General features: G+C 39.3%; 1 pseudogene; it reads left to right on the forward strand.

Annotated features, from left to right (window-relative positions):
• Window positions 1-227: 227 nt before the first annotated feature.
• Window positions 228-6832, forward strand: LOC116324127 (annotated as a pseudogene).
• Window positions 6833-14305: the final 7473 nt, after the last annotated feature.

Raw genomic sequence — 14305 nt, forward strand, 5'->3', positions numbered from 1 at the left:
TGCTAACCCTTTCAGCTGTTTATAACTCACTGACTTCTCTGGGAGCTTTGTGACTAAATCTGCATACACACCATGAAGGATATCATTTTAAACAAAACCCTGAATAACAGCTGCCGTGGTTTTTGTTGTTTTGTAATTTTTACGTAAAGTGAACCTCAGGTAGATTTAACTAATCTTGTTTGGTGCTTTAAACAACTCTCTGCCCCCCTTTCTTTGTACCAGAAACAATGGGATCTGCAATCTCTCTGTCAGAGGCCAACAGTGCCTTCTCTCTGGCTTTGCTCAAACAGCTGAGCAGTAACAACAAGACGGGAAACATCTTTTTCTCCCCTGTTCAGCATCTCTTCAGCCCTGGCTATGGTGATGCTGGGGGCCAGAGGCAACACAGCCACACAGATGTCAGAGGTAAAGTACACATGCTCACACACAAACACTAAAACTATAGTGCAGAATAGTTATTGTAATGGTACTCATTTAACACACTGCAGGATGCTCTGGTGTTAATCTGAGCAGCTGCTGGAAACCACTGTGACCATTATAACTGTATAAATGACCCTGACATGTCTCCAGTGTATCAGTGTGATATTATTATAGTCTGAAACCTAATGTGAGCGACTGAGCTGGTTAGACATGAGGTTTGAAACCAAAGCAGTTTTCTGAGATTTATTGAACGAAAGTAAAAATCTTTCCAACGGGATCAATGCTGCACAAACAGTCTTCCTACTAGCTTTGAGAAATACACAAAATAATAACAGCTCCATTGTGTGGATACAGTCTTTGTCTGTTCATCTGTAGGAAGCTCAGTTACCACAGTCATGTAGGGACCAGCCTGATAATGAAGACACAAAGTGAGCTTGAATGCAGCTTACAGTTAGTTGTTTTTTATTTTCACACACTCAGAAAGTTTTAAAAGAAAGTTACAGTTACGTACTGTTACTACACAGAGGTTAGGAGAGTGAAACACACACCAAGAAAACTCACTCACAGGGACTAATTTTTTGTGGAAGACAAATCATATGATCCATGAAACACCGCTTTTTGGTTAGATGATGCCAACACACCCTTTTTTTGTGAAACGCAGGGTTCATGTGAACACTTATTGCCAGTGTTAGGCTAAATGAATCCAGACGACATAAGGTTTCCCTGGGTATGTTGAAGAAGCTTCATACTGCAGGGATCAGTTTGACATACAAGTGTCAAGTTGGGCACTCAGGGGAAACAAACGCTAACAAATGATCTAACAACAAAGAAAGAAAATCAACAGTTAGTTTGATTTTCTTTCTTTGTTGTTAGATCCACTCCATTATTTTCTTCTGTGTCCTTCTTTGAATCCACTAATGTGTTTTGTCCACAGTGCTTGCAAACCGAGGATTGTTGGGGTGATGTTCACAGCAGCTTTCCCAAACTTCTCACTGAACTCAACAGGCCAGATGCTCCATTTACCTTCAGTGTTGCTAACAGACTGTACAGAGAGAAGTCCTGCCCCTTTACTCGGGTCTGTTTCTTCTTCTTATGTAGAGTGTGATTCTTCATATGCTCGTGTGTTTTGGAGTAAATGAGAGGCAGAGAGAGAAATGCTGTGAGTTCTGTAGAGAAGGATGATGAGAGCAGCAGGTCAACATATAAGCAAGTAAAGTAGAAACTCTCCATGTACTCCTCTGGCTGCTCAGAATGACTGATCAGAATCTGTAAGTGTATTTATGATATGAGGTATGTGTGATCATGTGGATATAACTGTGTTTTCTTAATATGTCAGCCTGAAGTAAATCAGAATCAGTGATGTCAGAGACTTTGCTGGAGTGAATTTACAAATGTGTCGTCTGTGGTTTCAGGAATTCTTAATACAAAGCAAGAAACATTACAGCACAGAGCTGGAGTCTGTGGACTTCAAGACCAGGTCTGAAGAGGTCAGGATTGATGTCAACAACTGGGTGCAGCAACAAACACCAGGTGGATCACATTTACACATGTACACACAATCACTTCATCTAATGTCCAGTTCAAGTTCACATGTTTTTCATAAGCAGGACTCACTGCTCCTGCTAAGTCCCTCTAAGGTGAGGAGTGTGCACCTGTAAGGATACCATGAAAATACTGAATACATGTTTTTTTTCCCTTCTGGTGCTCAGAAGTGATGGTAGATGTACTTAAGATAGTTTTAAAGAGTGAAGAAGCTTTACAGACCTATGACCAGGGTTTGTCAAAGGGCTGCCTTCCACCGTTATTCCTGATTTAACCCACAGTGGGTCAAGCTGTTTCAGCAGTGATCTCTGGATCCCAGAACCACCTTCCTCAGTGTCTGTACAGTCCTCTGTTCACTTGTTTCTTTTCAGCCAAACCCACTCACTGCTGCTTCTCATATATTTTTAATCTTCTTGTTTATGTATCTTCATTTGATATTTTATCTCAAAGTCGTCCTGTCCCAATGTCTTAGGTCAATATGAGTTCAGGCAGTTGAGTTTAATGAGTTCTGTGAAAGTTAGACTACAGCACAGCTTAAAATACCATCAGATTTCAATATTAACTCTTTCCTTCTATGAAAAGCGTTTTTGGCTCCCTGCCTGTTTGGGCTGGCATAGCATTAATGGCAGTCTCATTCACTTCCAAGGTGGCTGCCAGGCACCAGAATACTTTGTTTACATCCAGATACAGATGTGTTGACCTTGACTGAAAGCTAAGCTCAAGTATATGCAGAGCATTGAGGGTATGCATGAAGAAATTTATAGAGAGGATCGCCATCTTGTGGAACAGCACATGAATGTAACTTTACCTGCTTACCTCATTCATCTTATCTCAGGTAGAAAACTTAAGTACCTCAATAATGAGTTGTTACACGTGTCCTGTAGTGATTAGCCAGAATGGCTGTGCATCCTTACTTGTTCTAAATATTCACATGTTGTGCTGATGAATAATATCTTCAGGTTTCACCAATAGTCAGAGAATATACTTCAATTAAACAGCATTTGTAAAACTCATCATGTTTCTCTGGCCAACAAAGGCTGAAAGAGTGTGGGGTCCATCATGTTTTCATAGATTTGTGGATGAAAACTTTGCTGCAGCCTTTGAGGCTTTACTTCTCAATGTTTACATTTGGTTTTACTTTGGTCACCAGGTAACATCACAGAGGTGGTGGATGAAGATGATTTGAATGAACTGACCAGGCTGGTGTTGTTCACTGCCACCCACTTCAGAGGCAGCTGGATTAAAGATTTCTCGTGGTCTGAAACTTATGATGCTCAATTTTGGCTCAAGAAGGTAAAAGTGCTCATAAAAACAGAACACTGACTATGAAACTATAACCTTGTAAAGTCTATATACTATTGCAGTTGTGGTTGGTCATATTAAACATGGACAGTTTCAAATCATGAGCAAATATACAAGTAATATCTGTGAGCCAAAGCTCAGATTTCAGACTTCTCTAAAGGATCCGTTTCGGTTTTTCTGCTCTTACCTCTGCGTGATATGTCAGAAATTGGCCCCTCCTCTTTTGTTAAACAGGGACAGCCAATCAAAATGGCCTCAAGAGGAGGGAGCTTTAAAGGTGAGGAGTTAAAATGATTAATGTGAGACGGCATTAAGGCCCAGTGTGAGATAAAAACTACTTTAATAAAAGTCATGAGAATACATCTGTGACTGGGAATGAGTATTCATGACACACAGCTTCAAAGCCAAATTTTATCCCTTTCGTTTCGAGAGTCATTTAATTCTCTTTAATCCACAAAACATATTTCAGTGAATAAAAAATGTTATTTTAGGTCAAATGTAATTTCTTGTTTGTCTTCAGAATGACTCAAAGGCTGTGAAGATGATGAAACAGGAAGAAAACTTTGTGTGTACCTTCATTGAAGAAGCAAACTGCAAGGTAACCATTATATTTATTATATTTATATAAATCACTGGAATAATCAGATTTCACTGAGAGACTGAGTGATTGTAATGTATGTGTATCAGTAGATTTATGTGCAGTAATGTTTCAAACCCTCTGCTGGACAGATTCTAGAGATGCCTTACAGCGGGGAGGAAGTGAGCATGCTCATCTTTTTACCTGCAGAGATCGAGGATGATACAACAGGACTGGAGAAGATAGAACACTTACACACTCGGGATGTTCCTGGTGACTCACTTCTTAGTCAACTACATAAAGAAAAAAAACTCAGACTAACCGAATAGTCTAAAACTGACAAACACCCAGATATTAAGTGAAATCTGAAAACTGCTTGACGTCAAAAACTGTGTAAACAAAGTGATTTGAAACTTTTAATGACATTCTTGAATGAATCATGCTGCTTAACTGTGCAGGATCTCGCATCGCACATTTACACTACACGTTATCCTTCAAACGGACGACAAAAGACAAAAACACTTCAAATATATTAACTATGATATGAAAACATGTTTCTACTAAAGATGCTCATTCATTACTGAAATATGAAAAAGTAACAACTGAAAAATGAATAAACTGCGGCTGAAAAGTGTGGCACATTGTGCCATGCATTATGTATGACGGATGTCGTTTGAGAATTCATGACAATCACTTCAATAAAAGTTTAAATTTAAAATAACAAAACAATAAATCATCCATCCATTTTCTTGTGCTTATCTGAAGTGTGGTATTACAGACAGCAGAGAAGCCCAAACCTCTCTCTCTCTTTCATCTTATCTGGGGAAATGTTAAGGTGTTCCCAGTCCGGCCAGTAGATATATTCTCTCCAGCAGGTCACAGTGTATGCCTGGTGGGAACACCTTACCCTGGAGGTGCCCCCTCAGCTGTCTCCTTTCAAAGAGTAGCAGCTCTACTCTGAGCCTTTTTTGAATAACTGAACTCCTTTTAGAGAAAGCGATTTTCCGTCGGTTGCAGGTCCTATTTTTTTCATCTTTAAGTACCAATAATAGGTAATTAAATAAAATAATGTTAACAAAAAGATCAGGCCAAGAATAACGAACTTATGGCATTTCTCAACAACAGTGCTCTATTTGGCGGCAGATGGCTGCATAACATTTAGGACACAAAAATGTACAATTTATTGGTAAATTTACTTTATCAATAAAATGTAAACAGTAAAACTGATTAAATTACTAGTACATCTGATACTAACTAGTGACAATAGCAATGATTACTTGACTAGTTGTGCACATCCACCAATACACATAAACAACACACACACACACACACAATCTCTAATAAGTGATATTGTTTCCATCCCAGCTGGAGAAGGAGCTGACCTATGAGAAATTTGTAGCTTGGACTCATCCAGGCCAGATGAGTACATGTTGTCTTGATGTGAGGCTGCCTCGATTTACACTGGAGGAGACGTATGACCTGAACACAGTCCTGAGCAGCATGAGCATGGTGGACGTCTTTGATCACACGAAGTGTGACTTCTCTGGTGAGACATACGTTTGCAGTTTGTTGGTGTTTATGAACAGAGTGTAGAGCAACAATGCTCCAGCAGTGAAGAGTTCTCCAAAAGACCATGGAGCTGCTTATTTCAGCAGATTGTTTGTCTTTGTGGTGGGGCGTGGTCTGCGGTGCCATGCAGGGCGGGCGGACACACCTGCAGGGCATCCCTAATCACACCCGCCGAGTTAAAAACACGGGGACTCAGGGGTTGGTGTGTGTTGTGAGATTTTGAAAGCAGGATCTAAGCTTTGATGCTGGGTTTTGAATGGACTGGTGGACTTTTACATGACAGTCCTGATACTTTTAATACTATAATACTGACAGACAGTCAGGGAGGTGTTCTGGTTCATCCTGCCTAAACCAGCTGTACTCTCTGATACTAATCACTAATGACAGGCTGTTAAAGTGACATTATGAAGGGGCCTTTTTTTCATGGTTAATTTGGAGATATTACACTTTGACAGAATAGTTGAGAGGAAGAAAGGCAGAGGATGAGTTGAATGGCATGCAGGAAATGGTCTGGAAACAGTCAAACCCAGGCTCCTGCAGCACCTTTGGTATTTTGGTTGTCAGCTCAACCAGGTGATCTATATCACCACCTAGCCTTATCAGATTTTAATTTCGAAAAAATTCTTTCAGATAAAAAATGAAAATGCAGCATTATGTTCATTTAAAATGTTCTCCTTTCACTTCTCTCTCACAGGCATGTCTGGGCACAAAGATCTGGTACTTTCAAAAGTCATCCACAAGGCTTTTGTGAAGGTCCACGAGAAGGCAACTGAGGCTACTTTTAAAACAATGGGTTGGCTTGAGCTTCAGTCGGCCAAAATAAGGCGGGGCAATTTTCATTTAAAATCCTTCATCGCAGACCACCCCTTCCTCTTCTTCATCAGACATAACCCCACCATGAACATCCTGTTTGCTGGTCGGTTCTGCTGCCCTGTGTGAGCTCTGTGTCCTTTAGAGCAGCTCAGTACCAGAAGTCTTTAGTGTTTAGTTGGAGAACCTTTCAAAAATCACTGCACAACAGCGCTGTATTCATATTAATATACAGCTCTCTACTATAATTTTTGTCTTTTGTTTGTTTGTTATATTTTGTTTTGTATTTTCTATTTTCAAAACGTTCTCATCTTTAATGTTATATGTTCATATTATGTCATACTCGTCAAATGTCCCATCTTCTGATCAGAAATTTATCAAAGACTGTTTAGTGGCTGAAATGAGACAAACTGCATGATGTATAATTTACGTTTGATCTTTTTCATTGACCCCACACTGGCCGGTTCGGGACAATCAGCACATACAATGCTCAGTTCTGCACTAGATGGTGACCAGGAGATGGTATCTGTATATTCTTATCTCATTGTGGCAGGTTGTGAATTTCAGTATACAGTAATTAGGCCTCAGTATATAGAAGTCATGAACACAAATAACTGAGATCACGATGAAGCTGTGTCATGTCTGATATTGACATGGCTTTAGAATACCAGCTCTGAATAAATAATGTGTCACGTTAAACTCTCTCCTTGTCTCTTCCTTGCTTCCTTTGTACAGTTTTTAGGCTTAGAACTTTCCTTTTTGCTAAAGCATATACAGTGGCTTGCAAAAGTATTCGGCCCCCTTGAACTTTCCCACATTTTGTCACATTACAGCCACAAACATGAATCAATTTTATTGGAATTCCAGGTGAAAGACCAATACAAAGTGGTGTACACGTGAGAAGTGGAACGAAAATCATAGATGATTCCAAACATTTTTTACAAATAAATAACTGAAAAGTGGGGTGTGCGTAATTATTCAGCCCCCTGAGTCAATACTTTGTAGAATCACCTTTTGCTGCAATTACAGCTGCCAGTCTTTTAGGGTATGTCTCTACCAGCTTTGCACATCTAGAGACTGAAATTCTTGCCCATTCTTCTTTGCAAAACAGCTCCACAACTGCCCTGTGACGGTCTCAGAAGTTGTCTAAGAGAATATTGGGAGCAACAACACCATGAAGTCCAAAGAACACACCAGACAGGTCAGGGATAAAGTTATTGAGAAATTTAAAGCAGCCTTAGGCTACAAAAAGATTTCCCAAGCCTTGAACATCCCACGGAGCACTGTTCAAGCCATCATTCAGAAATGGAAGGAGTATGGCACAACTGTAAACCTACCAAGACAAGGCCGTCCACCTAAACTCACAGGCCGAACAAGGAGAGCACTGATCAGAAATGCAGCCAAGAGGCCCATGGTGACTCTGGACGAGCTGCAGAGATCTACAGCTCAGGTGGGGGAATCTGTCCATAGGACAACTATTAGTCGTGCACTGCACAAAGTTGGCCTTTATGGAAGAGTTGCAAGAAGAAAGCCATTGTTAACAGAAAACCATAAGAAGTCCCGTTTGCAGTTTGCCACAAGCCATGTGGGGACACATAAACATGTGGAAGAAGGTGCTCTGGTCAGATGAGACCAAAATCGAACTTTTGGCCAAAATGCAAAACGCTATGTGTGGCGGAAAACTAACACTGCACATCACTCTGAACACACCATCCCCACTGTCAAATATGGTGGTGGCAGCATCATGCTCTGGGGGTGCTTCTCTTCAGCAGGGACAGGGAAGCTGGTCAGAGTTGATGGGAAGATGGATGGAGCCAAATACAGGACAATCTTGGAAGAAAACCTCTTGCAGTCTGCAAAAGACTTGAGACTGGGGCGGAGGTTCACCTTCCAGCAGGACAACGATCCTAAACATAAAGCCAGGGCAACAATGGTGACTCTGGTTTAAAACAAAACATATCCATGTGTTAGCATGGCCCAGTCAAAGTCCAGATCTAAATCCAATCGAGAATCTGTGGCAAGATCTGAAAACTGCTGTTCACAAACGCTGTCCATCTAATCTGACTGAGCTGGAGCTGTTTTGCAAAGAAGAATGGGCAAGGATTTCAGTCTGTAGATGTGCAAAGCTGGTAGAGACATACCCTAAAAGACTGGCAGCTGTAATTGCAGCAAAAGGTGGTTCTACAAAGTATTGACTCAGGGGGCTGAATAATTACGCACACCCCACTTTGCAGTTATTTATTTGTAAAAAATGTTTGGAATCATGTATGATTTTCATTCCACTTCTCACGTGTACACCACTTTGTATTGGTCTTTCACCTGGAATTCCAATAAATTTGATTCATGTTTGTGGCTGTAATGTGACAAAATGTGGAAAAGTTCAAGGGGGCCGAATACTTTTGCAAGCCACTGTAATTAGGGCTGGATCAGGTGACCCTGAATCCTCCCTTAGTTATGCTGCAGTACATGTAGGCTGCGGGGGGGGGATTCCCATGATGTATTTAGAATTTCTTCTTCAGTCACCTTTCTCACTCACTATGTGTTAACAGACCTCTCTGTATTCAAACATACTTGTTATTAATTAAATTATTTTTTTCTTAAACGGTCCATTTTCTCATTTTAACAACTCATTTATTTCTATGTTCTATTGTGAAGAAAATGTGGGTTTATGACATTTGCACGTCATTGCAGAGAGTGATGAAGAAAATGACTGGGTTAACTGGATTCAGTTCAGTTCATTTTTATTTCAAACGTGTGCCTTCACAATCATTACAAAATATCATTCCATTATTTGTTTGAAAAGGAGTAGGCAGAAGTATTCACTTATTTGTTCCTACCCTCTCAATGGATTCCGTTGATGAGGATGACTAGGCCATTATTACGCATGGAAGAGTTTAGCAGAAATGTTCATGAGGTTGGCGTGAAACCTCTGTCCAATAAACGTCCATCTTTACTGTCTCAGAGGTTAGAATAAGATTCTCCATCAACGTCAGGCTTCAGCTCCTCCACAAAGAGAAGACAAGTGTAAAGAGGCGAATGGGGCATTATGAGGAAAATCCAAGCCCAAGTTCAGGTCTCAGCTCTTTAATAAGCAGTAATACCAACAACAGTTACAGCCTCAGAGTCACAAACTGCTTCGCTTTTTGTTTGCCATCACTGGATTTCACTAATTTAGTGAATTTATTAGTCTAGTTTTTAGTCCAATCATCATTCTTTAAACTCACAAAAATCTCCTTTACTGTTTAGTGTTTGTCACAAACATGCCTGATCAGCGACGTTTGCACCAGGTATGACTCTCATGAGGTAAATATTGGATTAGCTCTTGGACATTGGCAGTTTCCTGTGTATCCTTCCCCAATAAATCCTGACCATCAAACATTTTATTTCCTACATTGTTTAAAAGACCGATTTGTAGTTGGAAATTTCTTTCTTTAAAGGAAAACATCAAAATAAAAACAAGCTGACATTACTGGAAAAAATGCAGTGAGGTTCTCAAAAATTCAGAATGACTTTTAATTATTCTAATTTTTCTTCTGATAAATATTCTTGACTTACCAGCACTCTTATGTCTGTTTTTATGTCTGTCTGACTGAAAGATTTATTGTAAAACGGGCTGATTGAATTCTGATATCTGGCTGATTTGTTATACATCTTAAAAAGCTTTCTGGTGTATCAGCATTGTTAACGGATACAGCTTGTCAGCTCAATATAATACTTTCTATAGGTTCTCTGTCATGTGATGCTGACTTTTTTTTTTCTTTATGCAGTAGAAATAGCCAACATCTGCTGATTTACTCCTCAACCTCTCTCTTCATAAAAGGTCTGTATAAATGTTCTCTAACTAGGCTAAGAACTCTCTCCACCCAACATGTCCCATATACTTGTGCAGGTGTGAGAGGACAGTTTGTTTGTACTACAAATGGCAGGGAGAAAAACTTGCTTTCCACCTGGAGTCGTTCTGTGGTGAAGGTCATTCTGCACATGCAGCCTGCTCCATTCTCTTGACAGTTTATCTTGTGGTCTGTTACGACACAACTCTTTTCAAATGTCCTACATTCCTCATCAGTTTAGGTCTTTATGCTGCTCATTTGCCAGCTCTACTCGCAAGTAATCCGCTAGATCCCCTTTTTGGACTGTTCTAGTTGTCACACACACACAAACATAAACACAAACACAAACAAACAAAGACACGTACAAAAAAAAAAAACAACTTATAAACACTTTTCTTCTGATCACTCTATCAATATGATATCAGTAATTGTAAAATACTGTAGTAAGTATTGTATTTTGTTTGTAAAAAGTAGGATCAGTCAGATTCTCTGTCCTGCCAGGTTGCCTCCGAAGATGCGGCAATTGATCCTGAAAACATCCTCCCGCTGGCGCCCTCTCCTGGGAGATAAAACACTATCCTACAAGCGCTGGAGACAGAGCCAGACACTGGAAACAGCCCCCCAACAGCATAAATGTCCCCTCCTCACCTGTCAGTCATTCAATAGGCCCACCCTGAGGTGAGCAGGACAATAACTAACCTAGAGCTTTGTTTTTATTTGACATCTTTAGAAAAAGAAACCTGAGAATATATTTCAGACTGCACTATATCTGTGCCTGTAGTAAAACCAGCTCTCAGCTACCTTCTGGTCTTTTATTACTGCTTTCTTCCTTATAGACTTTGTTCGCATTTTACTCTCATTCATCACTGGCCTGCCTCCTTCAAATGGAAAAAAAATAAGTAATTATCTCTATGATAGATAGATTCTCAGAACATAATGATAGAGCATGTTGTGAGACTTCAGGTATGAGGAAACGGTTCTTGATTTGCTGGATTTATATCTGATTATTCTGATTTCTTCTCCAGCTTGTCCTTTGTCCTTTCCCCCTGTACTTTCTAGGTTAATCATTTACATTTATTATTTTTAGTTACTTGTTTAATTTAGCTGGTTCTCTTTCATGTTCTGGTTGTCTAGGTCTCCTCTGTGTGTCCTCCCCTGTGTTCCCTTTGTGTAGTCAGTCATGTTAGTTTCTCTCTCACTCTATCTTTGTCTCACTCTCACACTCTGAAACTGTACTGTAAACTACAGTACATGAAGTGCCAGACATTGTCATAGTCATTCTCTAATATCATTTGTGAGCTCTGAGTAAAGCTTTGATGTCATTGGCAACTGATAGTACAATTACATCAATGTACTTGCGCCCTCATATGCATACTCAAGTAGTTACACTGTGAGACAAACCACCTCATGCCTGTGAACTACCTGTGGAAACCAAAAAAAGATTCTTTGGTAATTTTGGCATGGCAAATATACAGAGGCAAAAGGAAAAACTAAATAACTATTCAAGAATTAAACATCTTGTTTTAGTTATGAGTGTATATTATTTAGGAACAAGTGTATCCATGAGAGCAACAACTGATGTTTCAGTCAGCTAGTTTCTCAAGAGGGAGAGGAACAGTTGGGTTTTCTGCATTACAAAATTGTCAGTTGTGATGTGTTACATAGTTAACCGTATGTATCATCAGGAGGATTGCAAATCAATTAAAAATTAAGAATTTGTCATTACAAAACAGCTCGTTAAACTTTGCAATTTGTATTTGAGCCACTAAATGATTTTTCAGAAGAAGTGTTTGTGGAGTTTCCAGCTGTTCAGTTAGCCTGTTTAATTACAGTGGACATGGCAGGATTTCCCCTCTCCATCATTAAAACTTTCATTATTAACATACTAAAAGTTTCTTACATCACAGGTTAGTCGAGGAGGTTACTAAGAGACAACTTATCTGTTACACTGATAAATGAGAGTGCTTGTCTGCTTACTAAGCTCTAAACATTGGGGGGGTCAAGATCTCTTTCTAAATAAATAAATAAATCAGGGTAAATTCCCAGATGATTAAACATGCAACTATTTTGCAGGTAATACCTGAAACGAGTGAAGAAAGTCAACAGCCTATTTATGCAAGATAAGTCATAATTTTATTGTGTGGGGTGTATTTTGGTTGGGTCTGATTGTAAAGGATGAATCTAAACAGGCATGAGTGAAGCTTTGTGATAAAACACTGTTTGAGATGAAAGGCGATAGATTGCTTTGGATTTTCAGATTTCAAGGACTGCCTGCCTGCCTTGCTCTGACTGAACACCACTAAATTGTAGTGCATACAGTACAATAAAGTTTTAAATGTTTGGATTGTTAATCTAAATATTACATTATGTGTCTGTTTGTTTGACAGTAGACAAAAAGAAGAAAAATCTTAATTAAGCTTGCTCTGTTGCACAATGTAATGGGCAGTCAGCTGCTGTTAGTGATACTGAAGAGTAAGAAGCATATTAGTAAATACATTAAGAGTGATCTACACAATGCTCCAAAGTCGCACGTCAGGAGTGTTTCACTTTTTCAGTTTTCAAGCGCTCCAGAGAGGTCACGAGCATTCTCCCTTTTTAGATGACATAACTGAGTGGTTATGCATGTCTAACACAAAAAGTCAAAATTGGACAAAAGGATAATCCATCCATCCATTTATGGACACGTCTGCTGAGAAGATGATGTCTTACGATATTATATGATACGTGATTACTCTTAAATTGATTTCAAGAAGTGATTTTTTTTAACTATATTTCCTACCTTCCCAATTACAAATATTTACAAACTCATTTGAAAAAAAAAGTGTCAATGCTTTGTGAAATCTAAATAAAACAGAATGCAAATCAGGCAACTCTTATTTAAATAGGAAAATTGATAGTCTGTCCCAGTAATAATGATTATGGGCAGAACTTTGTGCTGTCAGAAACTGAATTTGTATAAGTTAAATTCAAATTTGAATTGTTCAGATTGAATCTGAATTGTAACTTGAATAAATGCTTTTTAGAACTGAATTTGAATTAGCCTAATTTGAAGTTCAATGTATTGGTTTGAAAATTATCGTCACTAAAGTGAAATTGAATTTTATATTTTGAAAATGAATTCATTTGCTTTAAAACTTTATTTTATCCTTTAAAAATGTAGCTCTTGAATAATTTCAGTTTCACTTCTCACCATTCAGTTTCAGTTCCTAAGTTCAGTTTTTTGGGATGTACATCCAGTTCCGGTTCCAGAGTAATCGAATAGAACTACGTTTTAGCGAGGTGTACAGAAGGCATTGATTAGATGCCTGAACCACCTCTGTTATAATTTGGCGTGGACAGAGACACCACACATGAAGACACAGTGGCGGTCCTAGCCTGTTTCGTGCCCTGGGCGGACACTCCCTCTCTCTCTCTCTATACATATATATATATATATATATATATATACAGTTAAGCCCATAATTATTCATACCCCTGGCAAATTTTGACTTAAAGTTACTTTTATTCAACTAGCAAGTTATTTTTTGACTGGAAATGACACAGGCGTCTCACAAAAGATAATAAGATGATGTACAAGACGCATCATTGTGGAAAAAATATTTCTCAGCTTTTATTTACATTTGAGCAAAAAGTATCATGTCCAGAATTATTCATACCCTTCACAAACTGTCACAGTCTCTGGGAAAATCCAAAGTTCCATCCATTCCAAATAGTCAAAGCTGTTCTAAAGCATCCTAATTACCCTGATTAATTGGAAATAGCTGTTTTGATCAACTCAACAGGTGAAAAACAGCAGCTCTCTGCAGGTGGTCTGTGGACATTCATGGCTAAGACAAAGGAACTCAGTGAGGACCTGCAGCTGTGCATTCTGGCTGCTCACAAGTGAGGAATGGGCTACAAGGCCATATCCAAATGTTTTCAAGTTCCAGTGGCTACAGTGCAAAGTATTATTAAAAAATACAAGATGTTCCGCACTGTGGAAAATCTCAGAGGACGTTGTCGGAAGCCAAAAGTGACACCTGTGCTGGCCAGGAGAATAGTGAGAGAGGTGAAAAGAATCCAAGGATCACCACCAAGGCCATTCTGGTGAATCTGGGCTCTGCTGGTGGCAATGTCTCAAGGCAGACAGTCCAACGGACACTGTTGGGTTCCACGGATGCAGACCAAGGAAAACGCCACTTCTCCAGGCACTTCTAAGGCATGCAAAAGCTCATTTGGCCTTTGCAAATGCTCATCTGGACAAAGAAGAAGGTTT

Source organism: Oreochromis aureus, unplaced genomic scaffold (assembly GCF_013358895.1).
Source record: "Oreochromis aureus strain Israel breed Guangdong unplaced genomic scaffold, ZZ_aureus HiC_scaffold_381, whole genome shotgun sequence".
Lineage (NCBI taxonomy): Eukaryota > Metazoa > Chordata > Actinopteri > Cichliformes > Cichlidae > Oreochromis > Oreochromis aureus.